Source organism: Neopsephotus bourkii, unplaced genomic scaffold (genome assembly GCF_033783945.1).
Source record: "Neopsephotus bourkii isolate Nb327-2 ecotype Australia unplaced genomic scaffold, CSIRO-AGI_Nbou_v1 NB_1780, whole genome shotgun sequence".
In the NCBI taxonomy this organism is placed as follows: domain Eukaryota; kingdom Metazoa; phylum Chordata; class Aves; order Psittaciformes; family Psittacidae; genus Neopsephotus; species Neopsephotus bourkii.
This window is the reverse complement of record NW_026902254.1, coordinates 1,680,165-1,686,164: the sequence shown is the minus strand read 5'-3', so window position 1 is coordinate 1,686,164 and position 6,000 is coordinate 1,680,165.

Genomic DNA, 6,000 nt, shown 5'->3' with positions numbered 1-6,000 from the left:
TGATGGGTTTTTTTAATCCTGGCTTCTGCTTCTCAGTGCTGGGAACTGGGGTGGGATTTACCAGATATATGCAAGGAGAATGTAGGCTTCCCCTTGCTTGCACTTCACTGTGAAGCTGCATGATTGCATAGAATACCCAACCCTGCTCACACCAGCTCACTCTGCCCCTGGTGCTGCACTAAAACACATATGCTTTGCCTTCTCTATGGTTCTGTAAATCACCCACAGTGATGAATACAGAGTGACCAACAGGCAGGGGAGCAACACTGGTATCATCAGGGGATTGGTAAAAATAGAAAGACAAATATTACGTGGAAATTTGTATGCTCTTATCAGCTTGTGTCATTTTTAGCTGAATTGGATAGAAAATTGTGAAAAGAGGTCTTAGCTTGGATTGAAAGTGAATATCTGAAAAATAGCTTCTGAATAAGAGCAAATGTAGCTTAACAGGGTGGAGAGTCAAGTTTCTAGAAGAAAAAGAGAAAAGATTTCTTTTTCTAATGGAAATGATAATTCCACTGGCATAGCTATCTCTGAATGCATGAGTGAAGTTAATACTCAGACAAATGTCCGCATCATTTAGAGACATCATAATCACCCATTAATTTGGGGCATATTCAAAAAATTGCATTTCCTCAGATCATCCATGCAAACAGCAAATTCTTCAAGTCAGTCTACTTTAGTCTACCTTCACCTTTCTGTTTCCACCTACAGAAGGCACCAGGCAGCTATCACCTCTTCCCCTTATTTTTTTCTGTTTTCTCTTTTTAAGGCAGGCCTGGCGGGTCACTGAGATAATATGTCATACACCATGGTATGAGCAGGAAAGTGGTGGAGGCCAATATTGCCCACAAATAACTCACAGGGAGCAAGTCTCAGAAGCTCATGGTAAGAGACCTGTGCCCTGTCTGCCCTCCCACCCAGCTCCCTGTGCCTGGGGGTTGGTATGGGAGGTCCTGCAAGTCTCACCAATATCACAGAGATCCCTGGGCTTGGGACCATCCCACCCAGCTGCAATTGCACCTCCAATCCAGCCATAATGGAGATTTTCATCTCTCTCCCTTGATTTATAACAGACTCTGTAAGTAAAGATATGCTGTAACTGCCTTCCATCAATATTCCTTTCCTTATAATTTTTTCTGTTCTAAAAGCAAAAATTTCATATTTTCCTCTGCTAGGGTAATTTCCCCCTTGTATTTAAAAGCATCCACAGTAAAAGGTTATGCTAGCCAACATAGTGAAATAACAAGGTCCTTGAGCACGGTGTTGCTTTTGTTGACCTTATGCTGATGTGGATGAAGCACTAGGATGATTTTATACTGACAGCTCAGACACAGATCTAGAAGCAGAAATGTCCTCCAGTGGGACGGGGAAAGAGAAAAGGAAAAGCAACAGTGAGAACATTTGTGGGTCAAGATAAAAAATAGTTTGATAATTGAAGAATGGAAGGGAATAAAACAAAACAAAACAAGTGATGCAAAGACAATCACTCACCACCTCCTTTGTGTAGACTGATGTCCAGCCAGTTCCTGACCAAAGATGACTAACCTGCCTAACCTTATTCCTGCCTGCTTTATTACTGAACATGACAGTCTATGGCGTGTAATGCCATTATATGTCATTGTTCTGGTCACAAACCTGAAACATAGGACCTGTTTTTAGCAACCCGTAATGGCTGTTATGAAGAAAATTAACTCCATCCTAGCCAGACCCAATAGAGACAAGCTGATTTTGAGATGAGATGTGCAGTTCAGGATGCAAATTGCTACATTAATAATACAGAATTCAGAGCCTGAAGCTGATCATATTTGTGCTATAGTTACCAAAATTGTGTCTGCATCTTCAAAGGCAGAATTAATGTATTTGGATGAGCTGGCCACTGAAAATCTTACGAAAACAATACTAATTTCATGTCAGAATTGTTTACGTAGCACAATTTGCAGAGTTTTACTGTATATGTGGATTTGTTTGCTTTCTACAGAGAATGTAATGATGATTCTTTTACACTGCACCTAGCAGCCTTGTCTTTAGCTTAGGTGTGTTTTTTTGGGGTTGTTTTTTTTTTTTTGTGGGAGAAGAAAAGAGGTAGGGGAAATAAAACATTGCTGACAGAACTTGCTAACAATTTGGCAATCAGTTGAAGAAATACATATTATTTTAAATACATCTGAGTGAAATACTTTGACTCAAATCCACATATTTCAGTTTCTTGTTTGGAGTCTGAGTTACTATCTTCTAGGTTGAGAAGGGAGAGAATCAGACTTTGTGAATTGCTGGGCTCATCAGATCTCTGCTATCAAATGCACCTCAAAATCTGTCAATGCATGACAAGTCTTTCGTTATAGGTCATCAGCTTTAAAATCAGATTTGTCCTAAGAAGGATATAAAGATGGCAAACCCACTCAGTTACAAAACTACTCAGTTACTGCTATTAATGAAGGATGCTGCAGTTACTCTTCTGCTGTTGTATCTACCTCTAAATTTTAACTGAAATAAAGAGGCTTCCACATTTTTAATTCTGGGAAGGAAAACAACAGTTGGCCTTTGCATGCAGCCCTGCTTCTTCTCTCCTGCCATAGCCATATGGCTTCTGCCATTACTGCCACTCACACACCTACAAAGGCAGGACTGGGACTCCCATACAACACTATATTCAACATGTTCTGTCATTTAAAAGAAGTGATAGGATTTGCTTCCTCAACCTAATACTTTTCTTTCCTACTAAACCCCTCATATGAAAGTAGCTATAAACCTTCAGACAAGGAAAGAACACTGACTGAAGATTTTTTTAGTGCCATGTTATCTGCACAGCACTGACTCAAATGGTTAATGATGTATGGGAATATTAAGTAAAACTTGAGTCATTTTCTTTTATCAGGCCTGCTGCTTCTTAGATGTATAATCTAAAAAAATAACTTCAGTATTTCCCCAGATCTGCATAAGGTAAGATAGCTACTCTCAAAACTTGTCCGTAAGGTTGAAAATACATGGAATAAAAGACAATTATCTGCCAAATCATAGAATTATAGAATAGTTAGGGTTGGAAAAGACCTTAAGATCATCTTGTTCCAACCCTTCTGCCATGGGCAAGGATGCATCACATTAGACCATATAGCCCAAGGCTCTGTCCAACTTGGCCTTGAACACTGCCAGGGATGGAGCATTACCACTTTGGGCAATCTGTTCCAGGGCCTCACCACCCTTACAGTAAAGGATTTCTTCCTTATAGCTAACCTGAACTTCCCCTGTTCCATTTTAAACCTGTTACTCCTCATCCTGTTGCTACAGTCTCTGATGAAGAGTCCATCTCCAGCTTTCTTGTAGGTCCCCTTCAGACACTGGAAGGCTGCTATGAGGTCTCGTTGAGTTGCACTAGTGAGTCAAACTCTTTAGCTGAACCATGCTCCCTGCTTTGCTTTCTTTTTAGCTTCTTCTTCTTCCAGCTGCTTTTTTTATCAAATAATGATTCTTACCAATCTATTGCAAAATAAACCCATGCTCTTATGAAGACATCACACTAAGATGGTGTAAAAGTGCCATAGTTTATCTATGAATAGGGCCTAACGTAGTAACAAGGTACTTAATCTAAACTAAGGCTGAACTGTAGCAGGGCAGATGTTTTGTACAAGAACTGTAAGGGTCATAAACAAGTCCTCTTGTTCATGTCCTTCAGTAAAATGTAACTGAAAAATTTGGAATGTTTTACCTTAAAAGTGTATGTGCTCACAGACTAGATTGGGGGTTTTTGTTCTCTTTGCCCTGCAACAGGAGAGCTAAGGAGGCATTAGGTGAAACAGAGAGACAGTAAATCAAAAGCTGATCATAGGAACCAATTTTTCAAGCAGTGTTCGACATCTGTGGATTTGAAAGTGAAACTGTAATGAACATCTAGGACCAAATTGGATCTTTACACAATCTCCAGAAAGATCTAAAATTAGTCAAAATGGTAGAGGAGTCACTGCTCATCAAGGCTGCAAGGACAGCACTATTTTATAGCAGGTAGTAGTATCTGTTATTAGCCTTTTTGGCAAAGAGACTTCCAATCACACGCACTTTGCTTCATCAGATACAGAAACAAAGTATTTCAGACATGAAGAAGAGGTTTTGTTCCCAGAAATGTGACTGTTTATTGTGTTAGTTAAATATATCATAGCCTCCTCAGAATTCATGATAGTCAATGACAACAAAAATCATGGGCAGAGTATAAGCCACCATGCCTCAAACATCAGGAGTTTAAGCACAGTTTAAGCTACAGAAGGGGAAATTACTTCATTTTGAGCTGCAGTATTCAAAAGTGTTAGACAAACCACGCACACATCTTACCACGTGTGACTTCTTTTCTTCTGCAATTTCAGTGCAAGGTCTTCCTGAAGATCAGCAGCCTCCCTCCCTGCTCCAGGAAAGAGTTATTTGCTCATTTTCAAATACCTTCAGTACCAGACCAATAAGACATAAATTTATAGAAGAAGTATAAATAACACTTTGCCATACCCACATTAGGGCTTATTAAAAGTTTGACAAGAGACATTCAAGTCTTTTCAGTGCTCTTCCTCCACTACTTCCTGCAGGGAAAAACTTCACCCCATGGGACTACAATGGTTTATCTTGCACTCAATGGAATTCATTAACACTATAATTACTAACCACATCTGGATTCCAACCAGAGGCTAAATACAGTGACACTTTGTATAATCCATTTCCTATGTCTCTCCTGCTGTACGAAATACTTGCTAAGAGGTGGAAGTGGGAGGAAGTAACTGAGGCTGCTGTGAAGCCAGAAAGCAATCCAAGTCCTTCTTGTTAATCCTAGAAAGTTTCTTGTCTTTTTGTGGCTTGTTTTTTTTTTTTTTAAATTTAACGTCTTAAATGGAATTTTGTCAGGCTGGAATTCTCATCCTTCTTTCTAATCAAATTCGGAGGTTTACCGGTGGGGAGCAAATTAAACCAGTGGTGTGGCACAACATTGGGCTACAGAAGCCAAGGGTAGAAAAGTATTTCCAACTTCCTTTTAGCTCTTGGGATGGGAAAAAACAAAATGAGTGAAAACTGTGAGATGGGAATACCAGCAATTAATTTTATCAAGGACTTTTGATCTGGACTCGGCCTTTGAACAGATGGGAACCGTACCCAGGCTAAGTTTTCAAAGCACATTGCTTACATCAGGACCAGACCTTATGAGCTCTGCCAGCTGGGAGAAGAGAACTGAATGGAGAAATGGTGCCAGTGTAAGCCTGAGTGTGAGCTGTCTCTAAATCTGTTCTTGCTGGAGGAAGGAGACATACAAATGCCAGTTCATGAAGACCCAGCCTTGCATGGGATGCTGGGACCATGTAAGTCTTTGTGTAGCTATTCACTTTTTCTTATATTTCGGCCTTCTTCTTTCCTGCATTATCTTGTGTATGGATATTCTAACTCAAAGATGGAGACCGGTCATAATATGTTGCTCATCCTGCAGAGGAGGCAAGAAGACAGCACATGAGAAGACCATTCCCACTGTTCAAAGCCTCAGTAGATATGATATCAGTCCAAAATGCTGGCAGCTAAGGTTTGTGCAGATCCCACCTCCTTCTACAGAGTCAGAGACATAACTGAATAGTTGAGAGTAGCAGAACTTCAAAACCTGACACAAGCAACAAATAAGACCTCCAAGAGCTTAGGAAAGTCTGCATCTCCTTTCTCAAATGAGAACAGATTCTCAAGGGGAAATATTTTGGCTCCAGTGCTGGACAAACCTGAAGTCAATACACCATGCTGGTGGACCTAGAATTGTTCACTCTCACCTCAGTCATAGGTCAGTTGCAAGCAAACTAGAAGCCCAATTCCAGTCTGTCCTGAGATCATGACTGCTTGCCAAGTAGGAAGAATACATAGAACCAAAGTGATATTATCATATGACCTGAAAGCCATTGACTTGAACACAGGTCTAGACATGAGTCTCGTCTGAATTTGGAATTCCAAATTTGGATTTCACAGGGAAAAAGAAAAGAGAGTTTGTGGAGG